Source organism: Dromaius novaehollandiae, chromosome 3 (genome assembly GCF_036370855.1).
Source record: "Dromaius novaehollandiae isolate bDroNov1 chromosome 3, bDroNov1.hap1, whole genome shotgun sequence".
Lineage (NCBI taxonomy): Eukaryota > Metazoa > Chordata > Aves > Casuariiformes > Dromaiidae > Dromaius > Dromaius novaehollandiae.
Window position 1 is genome coordinate 57,021,497 of NC_088100.1, and position 22,418 is coordinate 57,043,914.

Consider the following 22,418-nt stretch of genomic DNA (forward strand, 5'->3'; position numbering starts at 1 on the left):
AGTATGAAAGCCACAGGAGGGATTCAGTAAAGATATATTTTAGACATACAAACACATATAAAACTTTTCATATGCTTCAAAAATTACAAGCAGAAGGAGCAGAGCTACCTTCTATTCTCAGCTAGCAAAAGGAACTGTCTTTGGATAGAAAGATTTATGAGCTGTCTTGAATAACTCTACTAACAGCCAATGGGTGTTTAGAATAAGCAGAAATGGCAACCTGAGAGCTCAATATGAAAAAAGTATGTATAGCATTAGCATATTTTGGAAGGGAAAAGAATGTCCAGACAAAAGTTCAGCTAATGTGAAACCCAAAGAAGCTATGCCGACTTATAGAAATAACCCTTGATTTAGTGACACATCTTTGATGGCATTTGAGGGAGACAAGTCAGCTACAGTATCATAAAACACAACAGAATATGTAAGTTCAGGCAACTTACTCATAAAGAATGGAACAGATACAAATTATCTGAGCCAGATAATAAAGGGCGCTCCTATTTATCAGTTGTGCAAGCAGAAACACAGAAAAGATAATCAAGTTGCCCACAGTCACACAAGGTAGGTTAAATATGGCTGTATTTCTCCAGGTGAAAGGTGGAGGCAACAAAGCAGAATGTGAGATACTTGATGTTGGATACAATCCTAATGTTGCAGTAGCTTTTCTTCTAACCTAGCAATGCATTTGGCATATTCTCTCTCCTATACATCAAGCGCAGGAAGACAATATGAACAGTTTCTAACCTTATCTCATAAACTTCCCTGAACAGGCACTGGAGTTACAATAACATCTTTGTTGGCAAACTTTTCCAGGCATTGTAAATCTGTCTGACTCTACAGGAGAGATGGCCGATGTGCAAATCTCTAAGTCACTGTTGTTAAAAAACAGAGCCCCTGTTCATCCATCTTGGGCCTTATTTTATAGCACACCATATAAATGGGAACTTAAAATAGTTCTTTAGCCTTCCAAAGTGCACAGTCACTGGAAAGGATAACACAAGTTTTACCCCTGGGAAGCTGAATCAGCTGAGAAAAGAGGAAAACTATGGAACATGTATTTGTTTGCCTCCCTCTGTTTGGAGGCAGTCTGTGCAGTCCATACTTCTGTCAGTGAGCATTTACTCCCTTAAGAACTTGAATCCACTCACATAAATGTTCACTGGACTGAGTCAAGGAGTTACAATCCTTATCATTTAGCACTGGGGAAGCGCTGCAGTTTTGTACAGGAATGCAATAACATGAGCTGGAATGATCTGGCTTCTTACCACATGGGGCTGTGGAAAGAAAAACAGCTATTCTTCCCTGCCTATCAGCATTCAGGAGGACATGCACTGATCCCTTGTCATCTGGGCTGTAAGTATGTGTTCATTAATATTAGAACATACCCTTTTTTAATTGAGGTTTTGACAGCATCCTTGAGACTGGGGCTGGATTGAGGTGACTATTCCATTTTGTGAAGAGTTTTAAGGTTTTGTAAGATTTTGCCAAAGACAAACCAACAAACACAGTTTGTTATAGCTAGTGACCTGGAAATTAAAAGAAAAATGTTGGAGAGTTAGAGCTATCAGTTATTATAGAACCTTTCTACTCCCCGCTCTCCAGTAATATCATTCTGGACCTGAAAAACTTTCCAGATGAGACATTCATCACAATCTAGATGTTTCCATAAAGCTTGATGGGTTGAAAAAAAGGTATTTTTCAGTGAAAAGAAAAAGTTTTGTCTTTTTTTTCCAGCAGCTCTACTGCAAAGCCATATTTAGAAATGCTTGATCTTAAGGTGTTTGGATTTGGCAGGCAATGGCTATGATGCACTTTCCCCAGGGCCTGGGAAAAAGAAGCAGGCTGCAAAGACAGCTTTCACAAGCTGCTTTGAAAGGCGGTGTATAATTATAGAGGCTGGCAATGAAAGACGGACCGCCTCCAGGGATACCCCTTTTCCATTCTGCCTCTTATAGGGATTCTTGATTTCAAAGTCAAGTTCTGTCGTGTCCTCAGTAAGACGCTCGGTCAGCAGTGGGTGAAACTGCTTGCATCATCTTTCTCCAAATGCAGCTAAACTATTAAGATGAGGCAGGTCTAAGTTTTTTTTTCTTGACAGACCCGTGACTCATGAATGTCACAGAAAGGAGAGACCAATATAAAACTATTTCTACACTTTAGCTTTTAAGCTTCCCTTTTAAGGACCTAGGATTTGATCACATAAGGTAGAGTGTTCGCAGCTTTTATTGATTGTGTTATGATGATTAATTATTATTATTATTATAACAACCTTGTATTTGGGACACCTGACAACCATTCTAAGAAACTGGCTTATGTATACAAGAGGTCATGTCTGAAAGCTTTGTGCTTTTAGAAGCTCAGTGCTAGGGCCACCTGCAGAGCTTCCTGAGAAATGTACCTGCTTCCAAAGGGTGTCTTCAAAACCAGTACCAGCTTCCTGCAGTTAGGGCCTGTTCTGCTGAATGCAAGAAAGTGGCTTGAGCCAGTGTCGTTTCCCTCGGTTCTGTGCACCCCTGCAGTATTTCTGGTTGCATAGCAGGGAGGGAAGCGCTATGGAGCTTTCAGAAATTGCGTCTCCTCTGTCAGCACCACCTCCTCCCTGAAGTTTATGCCCTGTGCCAAGTTTTTGGCCTAAACCCAGCTCGGTACTGAAACTGCAAACAAACTACCAAAGTAATCTATTCCCCATCTTCCCCCCTCCACTGTGCTAAACCTTTCAGTGAAATATATTATATATCACATTCTCTTTACAATTGTAACAAAAATAGTATTTCTCTGGGGTGGAAATGGCATGAGGAATGAGGAAAGAAACAGGCCAGGACATGGCAAAGTAAAGGAGAATGCACTGTATCTTTTAAAAGTTTTTCTATTCGTTATTTTTATTGCCATTTCCAAATTGTTCAATTGAAATGTATACTGATATGTGGCCACCACATCTGTATATGTTATCAGTCATGAGTTCTGTGAGGGCCGTTTCCATTAGTGGCATAATAGACAGCAGTAGCTGGAAATAGAAAGTACTCCCAAATCCACTTCTGATTCTTCCTTCTGGCATGCAGCATGCTGCAAAAGAGCCTCCAGAATTTAACTGTGTTGCACATGGAAATAAATACAGATGAATGAAAGTGGAATTTCTTCACATTTCTTCATTTCATTTCTGTTTACTTTCCAAAGCATTTCCAAAAGCATTTTGATTCAGAAGTAATTGAGCTTCTTCATTTCTCCATTTTTCAATGAAAGAAAGCATTTTAACATTCTGCTAACTAATTGAATTTACCTGAGGCATATTTTTCTTTCAGTTTTCCAAAAAAACATGTTTTGTTTTCTGGAAATTTAAACCATTTCCTTGAAAAAACAAATCTCTGGATGATTACTTCTCTATTCTAAACAGCTCAAGAGCTGAGCAGCTATTCTGAGCAGCTCAAGAAAAAATCATGCCATAATATAATATTCTGTCAAATTCTAGTTACATTGTGCTGTACATCTTTCACGTATCTTGTATATCTTTGTGTATCTGTGAGGGATTCTTATTAATATTTGTATAAGTAGCTTTTTTTTCTGAACAATACTAGAAGTTCATTATTATTCTTAGTGAATATGTTGAAATTCTGTACAGCTGTGATCTGCAAGATCTTGCAGTAACAGTCTTGAACATCTGGGACAGGATGTTCCAATGTCACTATTTCTTTCTATTATAGAAGGAATGGGAGAAATAGAAGTAGGTTCTTCTGGTGAGCAAATGGAAAGAGAGGCTGTCATGCACCACTCTTTCCTCCAGTTCATAGGTAAAGGTACAGTCTAGCCTCCAAATAATATCAAATCATACCATTTGATTATAACTACATAAATACTAATAGAAATAGTTTTTTAGAAGAATAATTGTGCAAAAAAGTATTGTCAGGAGTTAAAAAGTTAAAAGAATAAATGTGAATAAATTTAATCTTTAAGTGTCTGACCATTGATTTTATTATCAACCTCCTTTAGACCAGTGTGGAGTGAGAGGGGAAAAAAAAAATCAGTTCTCTGTGAAAGATAGCATAGATACTAGCATAGATACTTTCTCTTACCTTTTCCTCTTTTGCAGCACTCTGAGAAATTCTTTAAATAAATCTATTGGATTTTAAATACCTTCAGAATCGTAGGCTTCACTTTACTAGAGTACCTTAGTTGCAATCAGGAAGATAAACTACACAGTCTTGGATTACATATTATATTCTAGCAGTGAGAGTTAACATATTTAAGGGACATAAACTTCTTGTTTCAGGACAATTAACCACAAAGCCATTGGAAAACCATTCTTCAAAAAGTGTATTAGAGGTGCTTGCATGTGGCTTAGTAAGAGGCAATATACAAAGCAAACAGTAAACTGCTCTGGTGTACTATGAAAAATTATATATCCTAGGGTGTCTTCTGGGATAGCCATGACTTGCAGATTATGATGCACTGAGATGGACACAATCTCCTGTCATAATCCTTTTGTTCTTTTAGAGTGTCCCCCCATCAGAGGCACCAATAGAAGGATATCTCTAAATTTTCAGAGAAGATCTGGAAATGCTATAAAAAGGTCCTACACTGTGCACATGAGAAAATTCTTTATGATTTTTTTCTCAGAAAACCCAGAGAGTAACTTGAATGAATAGATCAAAAATCAACTGTAATCAATATATCAATTATATGTCAACTATTGCAAAAAATATAGTAGGTGGATTTTATTCAGTAAATATTCTAGCATTTGTAGATAAAATACCTTAAATGTGAGACAAATAGTCCTATACCCTTTTAAGACACCACCCAGTTTTCATACCTGCAGCTTGTCACGTTCAGGAGGTGTAAACCTGTGTATCAGTCAAGACATGTTGCTATAAATTATCCCACTACTGTGATGTTGAAATAAGTAATTCAGCATACAGCAAAGAAGTAATGATGCTTGTATTTTATCATCACAGGAAAGGTATCTATAAACTCACAGTGAAAACTGACAATAAATTTCAAATAATTTTCTGCAAAACCATGCAGAACAAAAGCTGATTGTTAAAAGTAAATAACTTTTTTCTTCTCTTTGGTCCTATACCTTATAAATGACTAACATGAAGTTTCAGTGGTATAATAAATATACTCCATCATGTGAGAGCTAATAATAAGCCATTTTCAACAAGCTTAATTGAATTGACTTTGATGTGCCAGAAATAACTGTAAATGTTTCTCAGCAATAAACTGTTTAATGTGTAAAGCATGGTGGGACATTTTGTCATGTGAAATGATCTGAAAAATAAGCATTTTAGATGTATGTTAAATACTTGTGAAAATGCTTGCAAGCTGGAATAATTTTTCAATATTCAATAGCCTGACTTTGTAGAAACAGAGTGATTTTATTTGGAAGAATGAGAATGTTATAGGAATAGCTATGTGGTCAGCCTAGATGAAAATAGAACTGATACGGGTGGAGGATCAAAATAAGGATAGGATAACTAGTAGTGCCATAAAATACCAGACATCTAAATTTAGGATAGTTTTGAATGCTCTTTCATTTTCATTGGCTTTTATGTCATATTTCATGGAGTAACTCGAATGGAGCTCAAGGCACATAACAAGGACAGTCAGTCTACACACAGAACTATTGTAGAAATCATCTTATATTTTTCCCTAAAAAACAACAAAAAAAGGATTCCTATAAAATCCATTTAACTTGGACATAGTTGTCACAATAATCTATGCTTGAAAGTGAAATATGAGTTTAAAATTTGTTATTAATTCAAAAAGGAAATTCTCCTCCCATAATTAGCCCTTTTCCCATTCTGTGAACCGCATGAGCGCTTAATGCAGAGCTGGTATGTCCTGCAGAATTGTCTGATGATCATTTCTCTTTCTGCAGCTTGTTCCCCAAAAGTTTTCTGTGGAAAGTTAGTATTGGAATTTCATGGTATTTTGATTGAACAAAGGATACACAGTGCATTTCTCTTCCTCACTGAAATACAGCCTGATTCTCAAAACTTACAGAAGGGGCATGGAGCTCGGTGGGAATACACTGAAAGTAAGTACGTTTGTATGGGAAGAATGGATGAAATTGTATTCTGCTTTGCCATTCCTTGTCTGCGGTATGATCCCACAAGGTGGGACAGACTTGACATCACTAGTCTGAACAAAACACCTAGGCTGCCTCTGTAATCAATGGAAAAAGATGGGCTTGTCTGGAGGACTCTGCTTCCCACCCTGACACAAGTACCTGAGCTACACTCAATGAGGTGCCTCTTCTTTACCATGCAAGTCTCAATGGTTAGCTCAGACTAGAGATCTGTGTTTCAGATGGCTGAAGCTAAGCAAGATGAATCTTCTTCCCTGAGCAAATACCGTAGGAGAGTAACAAAGGATTGTTTAGATTCACACCAGGAAAAAAAGTGGAGATATATACCTAGCTTTCCTAATGGGTCTTCTATCACTGTGCACCAAATGGAGCTCATATGCCGGGATTGTTTTCCTCCATTAATCTCTATTGAAGGGTTTTTGTGTTTGTTTTTTTTTTCCTCTAACTATTTGGTGAAAAGCCTTGCAAAGTTAGTTCAGGAAGAGATAGAAGATAAATACACAAATGTACCTGGTAAGCAGTATTGGAGAGAAGAAGAACGGTTACAGTGGGTCCTCAGGACAGTGTTCTGTCTAGTTCCTTATAAAAACCTTAGTCCAGCTCTAGGGTTTGATACTAATTAAGGGTGATTCGTCTACAAAGAGTAGGGCTAGGTGTGAGATACTTGACATAATCCTTTCTCTCACTGATAATTTTTTTTTTTAGGATTCTAGTGCATGATAGCTGTTCACTGAAGAGAGAACTTGGGAAGACCAGAGGTAGAGGGTTGGGTGTTTCTTGAAGCTCAGTCTACTGCAATAGAGATTTCTTGCTCAAAAGGCCAGAATAAACCTAGCTCTCAGTACATACAGTTTATAAAAGGGTTACGGTTACCTTTATGATTACCCTACAAGCAATGGCAGACTGCTTCCTAAGATGGAGCTGAAAGGGAGAACATCAGCCTAGAGGGATCTTCTGGGAGCTGTTTTCTGGGAAGACACTCAGAGTTACCCACTCAAAGATCACAAGAGAGGTAAATGGAATGTGGGGAAAAAAATGAGGGGAGAGAAGATATGAAATGATTCAGGTGAACTGGTTATGTATACAAACAAAATGAGTCATCAACACTTTCAAGTTTTGCTTGTCTCTAATTTGGGTGCCTGGGTTGTTACAGTAAAGAGATGGAATCAAATGCAACTTAAAAAGCATATTTGCACAACTGTCTCCTGGCTACAAAGGAATTGAGAATTGTTTTTTCTTTTCTTTGTGCAAATCTTTTTATTGACTTTATTATTAATTTTATAGACAAAAATTATATAACAAAATTTTTATATAAAAAATTATATAACAAAAATTGTTTCCAAACAGCTGTTTTATACTCTACGTGCATGTACACATGCATATAGGCATGGATATATGTTTACTGATGCTGGTGGGTGGTCTGAAAATTTATGAAAAAACTTTGACATTATCTATCAGGTCCATGGTGTATCCAAGGAAGAGAGATTTTTGGATTATGAAGGATTTGTTTTCCTTTGGTATCCACTCCCCTCTGTAATGTAAAAATCTCTTTGTTTTGACCCTCTGACAATTATGGTGGGGTGTGTGGTTTAAAGAGGCAGAGAAAATCCTCACTTAAAAGAAAACATTTTTTACATTTCATGATCACTGAATAAACGAACCTTCTTACTCCAGAGGGAATCAAAAGTTGGCAGGAAGGTAGACACTAAGAACATTTCATTTTCTATTAAGTTTTGTTAAAGAAGCTTTAAATATTTAAAAAATGAAAGGTTCTTACTACAAAGCATGGATGTATGTGAATTTAAGGTTTCAACTTGTTTAAAATATTTTTATTTTATGTACAAAATATGGAGCTGTGAAAGGTAAATATTTGTATACAACAGCTCCACTCATGAAAGTAACTTGCTACTGCACTGATGCTAGACAAAAATGGACAATATTTTTAAGTCATGGAATATACATTATCATTAATAAGTTGTATCATGTTTTATACCATTATTACAAAAAAGGGAAGTTCCACAAGATGATGTTTTTGTTGGTTTAAAGGAAACTGTAAATTAGTCTATTTCGCTGTGACTTTAAAAATCTTTATTTAGGCTATTATATGAATTGTGTGAACAGTTCATAGCTAGGCATTTCCAAATTCTTCAACACAGAGTATCAGAAACAGTAACACTTTGCAAGTATACAATATGATCTCATCTAAGCAAGTTTTTGCTCTGTGAAGTCAATTAAAAAGATCATTTTTAGTAGCTCCGTTAGTCCCAGAAATCAATCTTTTTTCTCTCTTTATTAAATAAACTTTAGCAGGGAGTATCTTTCCTGGTTCTTTCCTTAAAACATGCATCTTGCGCTTCCTCAACCTCTCTATCTTTTTTTACAGCTGTCTTGAAGGACTGTGGTGTTATCAAAGGCCCTGGCCCTCCATCTCCCTGTGGTGTCCCACACATTGCAGAGTTTTAGAGCCTCTTCACTGCTGGTGAAGCCCTAGCAGGGTTCCCCCTCTCCCTTCCTGCATAGGACCATGCACAGCTGCATAGGGAGCCATATAGATCTCAAAAAGCAGTTTTCTCTAGAAAAGTAGCTAGTTTCATTTTCTTAAGTGTATTGCTATCAGGTTTTAAATTCGATAATCCAGTAGATTGTAAAGGCATTTCATATCAATAGCACTTAAGGATTTACTTTCCTTTTTAAGCTAATGGGCCTTGGAAACTCTAGGCATCATATACCCTTTCCTAAAACATCCCATTTTCATCTCAAGGAAAATCAGTTTTACATTACCTTCCAGATTACAAATAACAAAACAAGAAAAAACTTGGGGAATTGAGTAATTCGATGGACTGATTGCAGCAATATTCATCAGGGCATGGCTTGGTTGCTCCAACACAGAGGAAATGAAAGACTTCATACTAATTCCTCCCTACAAACCCTTGCTTGGAGGCCCATGACCACCTCCCCCTGATTTCTGTGGGGTGAGAATGTTGTCCTTTCTATTGGGACCTGCCTCATAGCCAAAATAAGGAGACCCTGAATAAGTTTGAGTGAAATCCTGGCCCCATTGCATTAGTGTCCATTGAGAGTCAGTTTTAACAACAAAGTAGTGAATGCTGCAACATTTGAAAGTATTTAGACAGGTTTGATAGAATATTATTATTTTGTCTGGGTGTTTTCTAACTCCCTTCTGTTTTCCTTTTGTGCTCACTCTGAGGTTTATAACGATAACTGAAAATATGGAGGCAGTATCTAACCTGTCTGTGCCGGATTATCCCCTTCCAGATACAAGGACAAAGACGTAATGTTCAAATGCAAGAAAACACAGATGGAAGACAGGACAAAGCTTTTAGAGATACTAGCGATCTGCAACTGTCAGACTTAATTTTCTATGTTACTGCTCAGTATACTGTGATTCAGAGCTCTCTTCAGCAGCTTTTCTGATTTTTTTTTTTTTTTGGTTATTCTTGTTTGAATATTGCTTCTTAAATTAAAAAGCCCACAATGGTAGGAAAGTAACTACCTCCCACCTAATTATACCAATTCTACAGCTGCAGAGAGAGGCAAGTTTTATAAGAATGGAGCCCTTGTACTAACATGAAGTGATTTATACACTTCATTGCCAGATGGAAAACATAACAATTATGTCAAGGTTTGCCCAATGAGGCTTGAGGTAAATGGGCAGGCTAAGCAATCCAGCCAGTTTCAAAGCTGACAGCAGCTTTTCCAGTTTTTAGGATCCTACAGCAGATGCCATGACTGAGGTTTCCAGTATGAAGCAGAAGGTTTGGCCATACTATTCCCATTAATTGAATTGTTGTTTTGTAGCTAAATGCCCAAGATAGCTTAGCCTCCATTATCAAAAGTAAAAGTACTCCCAAAAGAGTAAAATCAGTGCCCCCTTGAGTTCAGCAGAGTGAGATTTTCTTTTATGTAGAATAAATGAAACTTGCACTAAGGACCTTAATAGTCGGCAACTCCTTATCTACTTTGAAATCTACCTTTATTCTGGTACATGAGGCAAACTTGTCGGTTTCTGAGCGTGGTTGTGCAATATTACTGTCTTGCAAAGCAATGAGTGATATTTAAAAATGCTTAGTTAAAACAAAAGAGGAGAGCATACAGTATAAAATGAATAAAAAGAAGCATTAACCCTTTAACAGAAGAGGTAAAAGGCTTGCTATTTTCCTAAAGATGAGGATTCTGTTTAATTTTTTTTTCTGTATTTTCCGTCAATGTAACATTTTTGAGTAGGTGAACATGCCTCCATGCTTTAGAATTTAAGTAATCTACAGCACAGTGCCATGACACAAAATAGTTGCATTGAGAAATCTGTGGCAAACTTCTGAAAGTCTGAGCAGCTGAGTCAGGAAGAAGGCTGTAATTTAAGAGAGAAGACGATAGCAGTTGCAGACATGTTTAAGGATTGGCTAAAAATCAATTAGCATAAGTAGCTAAAACATGTTTTTATAATATTGGGTCTCTCAAGACATGTTGTCACATGTGGGTTTTATTTATTTATATATTTTTGTGTTCAGTAAAATGAAAAATAGTTTGTCAGATATCTATAATGGAAGTACTTGAAACTCTAAGTGTTTGAAACCTCCCTGCAGAGGAAAAACTTTAACGGTAGCATTAAAAAACCTTCCAGTGAATGATATTTAAAAATGCTTAGTTAAAAGAGTACAGCATACAGGATAAAGTGAATAAAAAGGAGCATTAACCCTTTAACAGAAGAAGTAAAAGGAATGGCTTCCTATTTTCCTAAAGATGAGAATCTGGTCTATGGCAAAAGGCTGTGAAGTCATCCAGGTATAATCAGTCACATAAAGTGCATGTGACAGTGTAATTCCCTGATCTGAACACTGAACGAGAACTATCTCCTGCATGTGAGAGGATTCAAAAGAGTTGTAGTGTTCTTCCATTTCTTAAATGCAAGTTATTATATTTTGAGCATGTGTGTGTGTGTTTGAGTGTGTTGGGGTGGTGGTGGGGAAATATCATGTTGCCAAACGTTGCTGATATTCTAGTCTGTGTTTTGTGTTCAGAAGATACAAAACAGAGTCTTCTGTCTTTATCTGCTTAAATATAAAAGATAAAAGGGTGTAAAGTAGAAGAAAAAAATCATCGGAAAGCCCCGACGTACTATAAACCTTGCTGCACACACACACATGCACACTGGATATGTAGTTTGTGTTACATATGTATACACACATGCACACACACACACACTCACACAAATACAGACATATATATGGACTGAACTGTCAGCTAGTTGAGACAGACACAAGAGAAAGTGAGGATCATGAAAACTTTTAGTAATTCTTTGGGCATCATTCCCCCTCTCTCTAATGAACTCTCTTCCCCTTTCTTAAATATACCTGTATATGTATCAAATGTCAGCAAATGCCCCTGGGAAGGAGGATGACTTTGGTCATTAAATTATCCTGGATGGAGTAGGGAGTTTCCGTCTTCTCACAGTAAGGAAGTGAGCAGTGCGTTCTTCCCAGCACCACCTCCGAAGTTCAGTAGGGTCAGGTGTGACTGCGTGACTGATACATAGCTGTGGGTAAAGCCTGTAGACATTTTGGTCCTTTTTACACAGCTACTTGCACAACGAAGTTCTGGTGCACAGCTCTCTTGGTTCAACATCAGTACAACTATATTATCGTTGTTAATATTCTTTTCTCTGGGAAACTCTAGACTGTTTCCTTCTCCCCTTCCCTTCCCTTCCCTTCCCTTCCCTTCCCTTCCCTTCCCTTCCCTTCCCTTCCCCTCCCTTCCCTTCCCTTCCCTCTTCTCTCTTTTTTCTTTTTTCTCTTTTTTCTCTTTTCATAATCCATAGGAAGAATGTAAAGGTGTGACACAGAAGCAGCTGAATTACTATCAGAAGCACAGGAGTTTTGATCATCCACCTCCTCAGGAAACTAAGAGTTCAAGAGAGGATGCAATGCATGGCTGTTGCCAGCATTGGCCTTTGGGTCTGCTCAGGAAGTGCGGTTTATTTGGTTTTCAGCGGAGTCCGGTGCCTTGCCCTGTTTCAACTTGGCTGACTAAGAGTCAAGGTAGCCATCAGACTTCCCTCATACTGAACGATGTTTAAGAAGTTCATTTGTAGTTATAACCCAGATGGCTTTTAGTTGCAGTCATTAGACAACTCTTACCTCCAAACACCATAAAAAATAAAGAATGACTCCTCCAAAAGGACAATATATTTTAGAATAAATGGTATATTAAAATACAGTTCCTTCAGTCCCTGGCACTTGATTTCTGTTCATGCGAACTCCTGACTTAAAGAGTTTTAAGCTTGCATTGGACCGAGGAATATGTCAGGAATATAATCACATCAGTTATGCTTTCCTTCCAGATTCTGAATGTGCTTTCATGAGCCTACTTAATTAGTTACCATACCACTGGCATGGAGAGGATAATTACCATCATGAGTCAGGCATTAAGTGGGATCTGGAAATGTCCCAGGAGACACTGAGTTTTCTCAGATTTTCAATATTTGATGCTGCATGACTATTGTGGAACTTGTAAGGATTTGTAATTTCCTCTAGAGGTGAAATGAGGCAGAATATATCTCAACTACTCATAACAAAGTAAAGGCTTGGGAAGCCCAGCTCCTGCTCCACAGAGGTACATCTTAGTTTTCCTCTCTCTTCCCTCCACAGTTTCTCCATTTGTGTTAATTTCTTTCCATTTGCTCTGCTTCAGAGGCCATTTTTATGCTGACAGTACACTTAAAGTTCTTTCGAATTTCACGCATACCAGTGCAGTTTTAGCCCCCTTTCCACTGGGTGGATGGTTAAATCAATATATTTTGGGGGAGAGACAAACCTTGCAGCCTCCTACTGTCACTTCTTAACTCCTCTATTCCCTTTTCCACATGGACTGTTACTAAATCCTGCTGACCCTTTCTCCATAATGCACTTATATTAATTCAATTTCTCTAAGTCTCCATTCTGCTCCAAGCCTTGTACATCTCACTGAAGGCAACTGCTCCAAGTACATATCTTGGCCCCTAGACCAGGCAGTGCAGAATGGTTCAGAATCAAATTGCTCAGAGCTCGTCCCACCTACGTTGGACTGAACACATCCATGGGGTATGACACTTGGATTAAGTCTCTTGTGGACACCATGTTGCTATGTATGTGTGTGTGTGTGACTATATGTGTGTGTGCATGACTCTGTGTGTGTGTACATTCAGTTAAAAGTTCTCAAATAATATAAAGGTTATGTCAAATTCCACCAGAAAAAATGTTTCCATAATTTGATGCTATATACTTGTTGCATTTATCTTTAAGTATGTCATGGTGGCTTGTGTGGGTACTGGAGGGCACAGTGCCAAGAGGAATAGTGATGGAGAATGAAATTGGACAGAAGTAGGCAAACTTGGATGAAATATTATCCATAATTCATATAAACAGCAGTCCTTTGTCAAACTACATGAGGATTTTGTCTTCAGAAGAACTAGTTGGCTTAGTTAAAACAGAAGATTCCACATGCAAACTAGCATGCATGCATGCAGTATGGATTATAAAGAGGTAGGAATGGGGAAACTTACCAAGGAAATAGAATTTTGACAGTATAGACACACTCCTCTCCAATTGCACTGGCACATATTGCTCTAAAACTTTCCAAACCTGAACTTCAAAAATTATTTCTTTTTCTAGCACACCATCATGTAGGAGCTTGATCCTCCTCTCACCGAGCGACTTCAGCAGGCATCGAAGGAGGCCTTGCACCACCCTCTGCCTCCTTCCTGCCTTCAGCACTGGCTTGGGGCTCTTCAGCAGCTACTTTATTCAGCTGGATCAACGCAGTCTGAAATCACTTTCTCTTCTTACAGCCATAACAACACAACTCTCTTTCATCCCTGGAGCACCATCCATCCTCTGAATGGAAGGAAGTTTTATGAAAAGGAGTGTTGTTTAATCATGTATGTAAAGCTATAGTTTAAAGTGCTGCTATATGCAGCACGGCTGACTGTACATTGAAAGCATGACCTTAGCATGAGTAGCTTCTAACTTTTCAGTTCTTGACTTTGTTCTGGTAAATTTAACTAAATATAAAAATACCTATGCATTGACTAAGCTACCTCAGTGACTGCAAAATCTTATTATTGTTTTTCTTTTTCTCTTCTTCATTTTTTCCCACTATACAAACACTGCTTTCCACAGACCACAAACCTTGTATTTCTGATAGACAATGTCCTTAAAAAACTCAAAATGCTTGACTTTGCAAATTTGTGTTGCAACAAGGGTGGAGTGCCACAGAGTTTGTACATTTAACAAAACTTAATGTGCAGATGACTAATGTTAATAGATATTAAGATATATGAACTACCATCAAGGGAAATTCTTACAATGTTTGCTTGGGTTTGAATATATGTGTGCATGCTGGCATGTACCCTTCCTATGAGAATTTAACAATACTTATTGTAAGTACCCACACATTGTGTAAAAGCTCGCTGATTATTTTTGAAAAGCACTAAGGACATGTTTTCTTTTGTGCAGAAAAGACCTTCTATGAATTTACATAAATATAGGAATTGAATCACATTTTGGCATGCACTACTTGGACACATCTAAAAAAATCAACATTAAAAAAACAGTGAAATAATTTAGCTTTTCCAGGCCCAGATATCTTTTGTTATGATATGGGGAGAGGCAGTGGTTTAATAATCTGAAACACCAATCATCGTGAAAAAACACATGCACTCAATGCACTGTCCTGCTCTTTATTTGTGCTATAGCACCCTAGTGCTTCATTCCTTCTTCTTGGCTCAATCCAAAGGCTATTGAATTCAGGGGAAAACCACCACTGACTTCAGTGGGGAATAGATCAATCTCAAAAAATATATAATTGTACAGGGTAACAACTAATTTTATGACATGTGTTACAAATCTCTCTTCCTTAACAGAACTTACAGCTCTGTCTCAATAGCATTAAGTTAGAGTAAGAAAGGAAGAGACAACTTAACCTTCAGCAGAGAAGATCTTGGATTCTTAAATCTCACCATAGAAACAACTATATTTTGCTTTGTGTCACATCCCCAGGCCATGGAATTTCGAATGGAGAGGCTGAGCATGAGGCATAAACAAGTCACACCGCAGTAGTTGTGCAAAAATGAGCAGATTGAAAGATAGAGATCTGAAAGCCTGAGAAAATTGCTTCTCATGCTTTTGGGGAAAAATGTCACTGCTGGATGAGTCTATGCTGCCTTTGTAGGGCTCAGTCATACATATTTCAGGCATTGTTTTGAACTTGGTACAGCTTGATTTACCATCTTCACATGTGTCCATCCCCTTAGTCAGATCTTCCAGTGGGCGGTAGAATATGAAAGAAACAGGTTCAAATCCCAAATGTCTTTGACTAAGAGTATCTGTCTGTCTTACAAGTTTGATAGCAAGCTGTAGGAGAGCAAAAGGACAAGATAAACACAAGCTGGAAGTGCTGCCTCATTAGGCAGGATACTTCTAAAAGATCTATCATAGGTTATGAGGCTGGAAATGAATAGAGCAGAAAATAATTAAGAATTAAGAATTGACATCATTAATATTGTCAATAATGTGAGGGATTATATGATATCTTGTGTTTTTAGACACATATAGATCCCATTGACTTTGATGAGATTTATATTCACAGATCTGGGGGGAAACGATCCAGTAGATAACAAAAACTCAATGTAATCTTTGCATTTCTGGGATGCCAATCTCCCTGGAATCTCAGCAGAAGCTGAGAAAGTAACATTAATCACCTGTCTCCAGCTCTGAACTCGGAATTTATTTGTCTTACTCTTTCAGCACTTTTTGGTTACTCAGGAAGAACAGGTGACCAGAAAGGAAAGCTTGAAAGGTATATCATTCTGTTGGGCATGGTTAGACTTCTGTTTAGATTGCTCTAAGCTAGAAGCCAGAGTCACCATGACTGACTCTGTTAAACTGGAGTCTGGAGCCCTGATGGATTGTGTTCTTCATGGATTAAGCCCTTCACGGATGACTGTGCTTAACTTAAATAAATTCACACTACAGATGAGTTAAATTTATTGAGTACACTCAGTCTACGTGAGCATTTTTCCTTCCTGGATTCCCATTGCCTTCCCATATTCTTAAATATACTAAACTAGGATTCATCCTGACAGGTGCAAAGTGCTTCCTATTGCCCCAAATTACAAAAGAAATTAATGGAGAAGCTAATCTACACAAATTCCTCTCTCTGCAAGGGTGTTGCAGAGCAATAGTACAGCTGCTGCTTGCTCCTGCTGCTGCTTTCCTGCTTCCCTCTGATCATTCTCCAGATTAGTCTGGCTTGTGTTTGTTTGCATGGCAGTTTTTGATTCATCTGTTTGCTTATTGGGGGCATTCTTGGCTCCATAGACACAGCTTCTGGGCTTCAGGCAGTCTGCATGACAAGTGCCCCTCCAAGACTCCTTCACCTTCGGAGGTGCCATAAAGGAATTTTTATGAGACATCTAGTGCAGTCCTCAACTAAACTTTCCTCGGGTACAGAAAGAGAAAAATGAAAAAATTACCAAAGAGGGTCCATCGACAAGTAGCAGGGACAATAGGCTGTCAGTAGGATATAACTCACCCCAGTAAAACACAAGACTTATAAATACTGCATATATTTACAGAGGAATTGAGGAGCTGCTGGATATCACAAACAGAACCAGATCCTGCCCTGCATTGCCTACTGAGAATTTGCAATAATGCCTTTTTAAGTATGCAGCCTAAATTCTTAAAGAACATGTTAGTGGACATTTATATTTATATTTTAAGTATAGGTCCCACTGGTATCCGTGGAAACAGGGATTTAAAAGAGCCCAGATGGTAGCAGTGTTTCTATTCTCAGGAAAAGAGGAATAGTTTCTGGAAATACAGCCCTTATCTGTGATGTAGAAAGGGAGAGCTCTACTAGGAGAGAAAAGCCCATGTTAAAAACCTCAATGGGAATCTCAGGGCTTACCTAGTTGCTAACAAGTGTTGCCTATTTAATTGTTTAGTTCCCAAATACCATGGATATTGTGTCTTCGATCTACAGAATTTTCAGCAAAGCATTGTGTTAAATACTTTGGAGTAGCATATTACTGTGGCAAATGTAGCAGTCAGCAGGCTCACAAATACAGTCTTAAACAGAAGAAACTGCTTAGCAGAGGTAAAGAAAATATTAACCAGGATGTTGGCATTTATTTCCATATTCTTTAAATAAAAGGGACACACAGACAAATACCAGAGATATGCAGACATGACCTTAATTTAACAGCTAATCCCCAAGGATGACATCTCTTCCAGAGACAGTGTTTAATTAGCATTGCAGAGCAAAGTGAACACTGGGCATACGTCTGCTTCCTGGTATGGAACGTGAACTGTCAACCTAAAGGGAAGAGGATGGGTAGACACCTCCGTAACCTCATCTCTACATTTTTTTTGTTAAAGGGTCTTATTTAACATAATATTTTGACAGAAAATTACATAACTCATTGTTCTATTTTTGTGCATTTGTTTTGTTCACACAGTGAGTACAGCAAACACAAGTGCATGCATCAATCTCTGGCCTGTGCTAATGGGCCTCTTGAAGTCCTTGGATAATTCAAACCCAAATAATCTGAGTTTTACAGCTGGTACCAAATTTGCTTTTAGAAGTGCTTGTAGCTTCAGTGAAAGAGTCAGACAACAGACATCAATGTGTTTGAGGAAGACCAGTGACTGTAGTGAAATAAAGTGAATGTCATATTAGAGCAATGACTAAATACAGCTAAGCTTATTTAGAGCCCTAACCTCAGGTTAACCTCATAAAATTACCATGGTTCTTATTAACTTTTGGTTAGGGATTGCAAACACTCCCTTTCAGCTACACTGAAACATAAAGTAATGGCAGAAGCCTGGAAATAACTGCTGTCCATGGCAATGTTTAAGACTTTGAAGTGAACTGATGGCTCACAAGGCAAGAGAGGATCACAGAAACTGGAAGACCAGGAGTTGAAGCAGGTGTGGTGTCCTCTGTACATCAGAGGACAGTGCCTGGGATCTGGGGTGAAAAATATGAAAGAATCTGCCCTATATTAGAGGCTGACCTGTGCCATAAGGTATGAGGTTCTAGATCTCTTCGAAACTTTTGTTTCTGAGAGGCGGTGAGCCTCATGAGCACCAGTCTGCATGCCTTTGCAATCTTTCAGCACTTGGGCTGTCCTTTGAAGAGCCCAGAGAAGCCAAAGCCTCTCTGGGAGCTTGCAATAACCAATAGAGTAAATAAAATTTTGGGTGGAGTAAAAAATGCAGTACTGAGATTTAGAAAGGGAAAGCAAGGTCACAGTGACTCAAAAAGCATCTGTGCTACCTTAGAGTGAGACTGGCATGCTTTGAAATAGAAGGAAGGAAGAAAAAAAGTGTGAAGGTTATTGAGATTGTTAAGTTTAACTTGGCCATTCAGGGTCAGATCCTTTTATTGACTCAATGACAGTCACACAATAGCCCTGGGATGCTGTTGGGCTGAACTTTTCCTGAATTACCTAGGGGACTCCACTACTGCAAAATTCACAGGGAACTTGAGTCACCTTTGTAGTTACTGTGTTCTGGCAAGCAAATAGTACCTTCCAGTTAAAAGAACTCACTGCTCTCTTAGTGGTGCCCCAGAAATAAATATATATACCTCTGCGATAGTTTGTCAAATATAACCTCGTGAGACAAAACACACAACTGGTGTCTAAAATTCCCCCTGAGCAAAAAGAAAGCTTCCCATACAAGGTTACACTGGCAAAGTGAACCCTACCTTGTCAGTGGTAATACTGAAAAATCAATGTCAACAAAGCAACATGACACTTAATCTATTGCTTGATAATATGCCAGCATTCCAGAAATGGACTTTGTAAGGTTTTTAAGAACAAAGTTTATAGTTCTGTTACTACATTACAAATGTACTGTATACATACACAAAGGCGGACAAGAAAGATGCATTAAAATTCCAAGGCATGTGCCAGGTAATTGCATCGTCTCTTTGGGTTTCTTTTTGTTTGACTTTTGTGTGTGTGCATGGAAACAATTTTTCAGCAAGAGGACTGATGTGTATGTGTATTCTAGATGGATAAGGAAAAAAAATTAAGAAGCTGGTGGAGTTAATGAATTTCTGCAACAGCTCATTGCTTTTCCCCAAAGCCCTATTTCAGATAAATTTTGCGTCCACTGTCTATTTTTCATGGAACCGGTAGGAAGGAAGATCTTCTTATTATTTGATTTTATTACTGATTTTACTTGGGGGAAAAGAAAGTAATGTTTTCCCTAATTTACAGTCTATTTTTGTTGCATTAATTTAAACTGTAGAGTGAAGAAGAATTTTCCCTCTTGCAGCAGTGGATTTGGGGCTTATATCAGTTCAGTTTTTTAAGCATTCTACTTTTCTTTAGATTTTTTTTTAATATATTTTGAAAATGTGAGTGTGAGTCTTTAAGGCTTATAGTGATTTTTTTTTTTTTTTTTTTGATAAATTCTACCTTACATTGAATCATTTCCTATTTTGGAAAGAATTTCTAGAGTATACATTTTATTTAGTGGCATGCAAATTATAGTCTTTCTTTCAAACCACAGTCTTTTTCTTTTAATCATATGGTGTACATGGTTGAGGCTGCTGCTATTTTGACTGCAAGATAAAAGGACAATGGAAAGGTTGCGAGGGATCTATAATCCTAAATGTTTGGAAAGGCATAATTGGAGGGAGTCTTTACAATATGAATTCCCAGCTTCATGAAATCTGAATAGTACAGGGCAAAGCTAGGATTGTACACTAAGGCCAAATCCTGGTCTTTATCTACCACAATACTCCTAAACATCCCAGCTCTCTGCCATACGCAGGCCTGGGGGCAGGATCTGGGCTGCCCAGGTGGCTCAGGATGCAGCCTGGGTGAGCGAGTAGCTCACTTCTTGCTGCGCTGGGCTTCTCCTGTGATGTGTGGGCGCAGCGCTGGCGGCACGCTCGGGCTATGCAAGCCAAAGCTACCTCACCTCTGAAAACCAGCTTCAGCTTGAGCCCACCTTTCACAAATTTTGGGTTGCACCCACAAAGTATGCCTATGCAGGCAGCCCTCAGAAGACAAGTTTTATTACCTGTGGTATCAGAGAATTCAATATTTTATTCTTCACTAGGGAGGATTTCACTCTTTATATCCCCATTTATCACTCACCATTCATTCTCTCTTTAAAACTATTAAGTAAGTGCTGGAAGACAGCAGGCATGCTTCTTAGGGCAAAGGGCAGGGAAAGAAATGAGAGGAACGAAACGTTAATCTGGCTCTTCATCATAGGGAGCTGGAGATTGGAATTTCCCTCCACAAGAAGGCTATAGCGCTGGCAAGAGCCAAACGGCAAACATGCCTTGGCCATAACCACAAGGAGCCAATCTCAGCAGATAAGCTGTACGACTGCCAGGACCATTCAGTACTTAGCTACGTTACTCTGCCAGTTCAGAATGTCCTATTTAAGCCATACAATATTTGGCCTCAAATCAAAAGTCAGTGATTTTTCTCCACATAGGAAGTGTGCTATCCACTGTGATAAACAGTGAACTTAATATGCGTCTGGAACAAAGGGCAAACGTTTTGTTGATATTGTTTCCTTGTCAATGAAGTCCGATGGCCTGGAGTACTTGAAGGTCTGACACATCCGAAAGGTGATGACCAATTGTTAACAATCCTGTGAGAGACTTCTCCCGGCAGTTCTCAGAAAAAGAAGCGTTGTGACAATGGAAAGGCACAGGATGTTACGGGATCCGTGTATGGCTTCTGAGATGTGGGAAGCATGGAGCACTCCGTTTTGGGAGGATGCATGGCTGTAAACAGGAAGCTTTACAGGGCACAGCTGAGTCCTTGGGCTCAGGCTGGGACAGTCGGAGAATTCTGCTGAAACAGGTAGTCGCAGTCAGTATGTGATTGTTGCAGCATAGGCAGCACACTCAGATTTCCTAGAAGTATATCATTTAACCTTGTCATCACTAGTCCTTCAGTCTAGCTCTCACACTGGCGCATTTTCAAGCCACAGAAAAAAAGTGAAATTCAAGGCATTTTTGATGCATTCTAATAGCAAACATACTCCCTTCAGACTTCTACTTGGGAGAGAACCTAAGTTAACAGTGAGTTGTTAAACAAGTATTATGCAGAAGTATTGCTGCTATTGCACGGAATTCATTTATTATTAGCTGAGTTAGTTAGAGATCAAATCATTTCAGCCAATCCTCAAAACAAAAAGGTTGACCAGTTGCAACAAAACTGCACAGAGAAAGTGAAGGAATGGGTTTGCCTGAAACACTAGCAGACCTTCTCTGAAACTGCTGACAGCCTAAAAAATATACCAAAAATCACTTGTCATAAGAACCTCATATTTTGGCTGTGCAGGGAAGAACAGCTAGTACACTCACGCAGAGCAGATTCAATCTTCTCAGCCCTGTTCCTCCCTTTTCCCCCCAAATCATGTTGCAAACCCTATCCCTCAAATAATTCCAGTTCTGCTGGCATTAAGAAGTATGAATTTAATAGCTTAACAAAGGATCATGGGAACAGTCCAGCACATCCACTATTGTGCTTTGTGTTTTCAGCACTCGCTGCTGCCAAATGACCACTGAACAAAACAGTGCCTCTGACAACAATGCTTATGCCACAGCATAAATCAGTAGAGAAAAACATATAAATTTAGGAGCTTGCATTTTGATCCTTTTTACCACAAAGACAATGCACGTGTACAATCCCCTATGACTTAGCTGGCAGAACTCAAAGAGGAACTGTAAGGCTAGATTTTATAATTTAAATTCAACACATTCAGTATAACATGGTGCAATTTAATTCTCTAAGGCAGGCAGATAAAAATCAGGAGGCTGAAGGGACTGCTGCCTCCCAGCTGGCAGATCAGTTGTTACCTCTTCTGCAGTGGCAAAGGCTGACTCAGGGGAGGTGGATCCCAAACCCCATCCTTTAGAGCAAGGCATGCAGAAATGATCTGTCATTTCATGAGCCGCTCTGGCACTGCTGCCATGCTGCCTCCTGGAGAGCACAGCCAGATGCTGGAACCAAGAGCCGTTTCTGACACCGAGATTTCTTATGCTTGTTATCCTGCAATGCTATCTTTGAGAAACACCTCAGCAGTCTTATTTCACCCCTGTGTTATAAACAAAAAGGATACCATATTTAGGAGGGGAAATAATACCCAAGTTGTAAAGTCATTTTTTTGTGTATGTGTTAGTTATCCACTATGATTTATATACTTCTCACAATAGATTTTGAATTGGGAAACAGGAGGGCAGAAAAGGGGACTAGTGGACAATCTAACAACTGAGAATAAAGATTAAAAATATCCAGCTTGCT

At 38.6% G+C, this 22,418-nt stretch overlaps 1 long non-coding RNA gene across 1 annotated transcript; it reads left to right on the forward strand.

Annotated features, from left to right (window-relative positions):
- Positions 1-1,009: 1,009 nt before the first annotated feature.
- Positions 1,010-19,044, forward strand: LOC135327866 (uncharacterized). The gene is made up of 3 exons (XR_010388350.1): positions 1,010-1,350; positions 5,870-6,028; positions 13,747-19,044. It is a non-coding gene; the product is annotated as an uncharacterized LOC135327866 (long non-coding RNA).
- Positions 19,045-22,418: the final 3,374 nt, after the last annotated feature.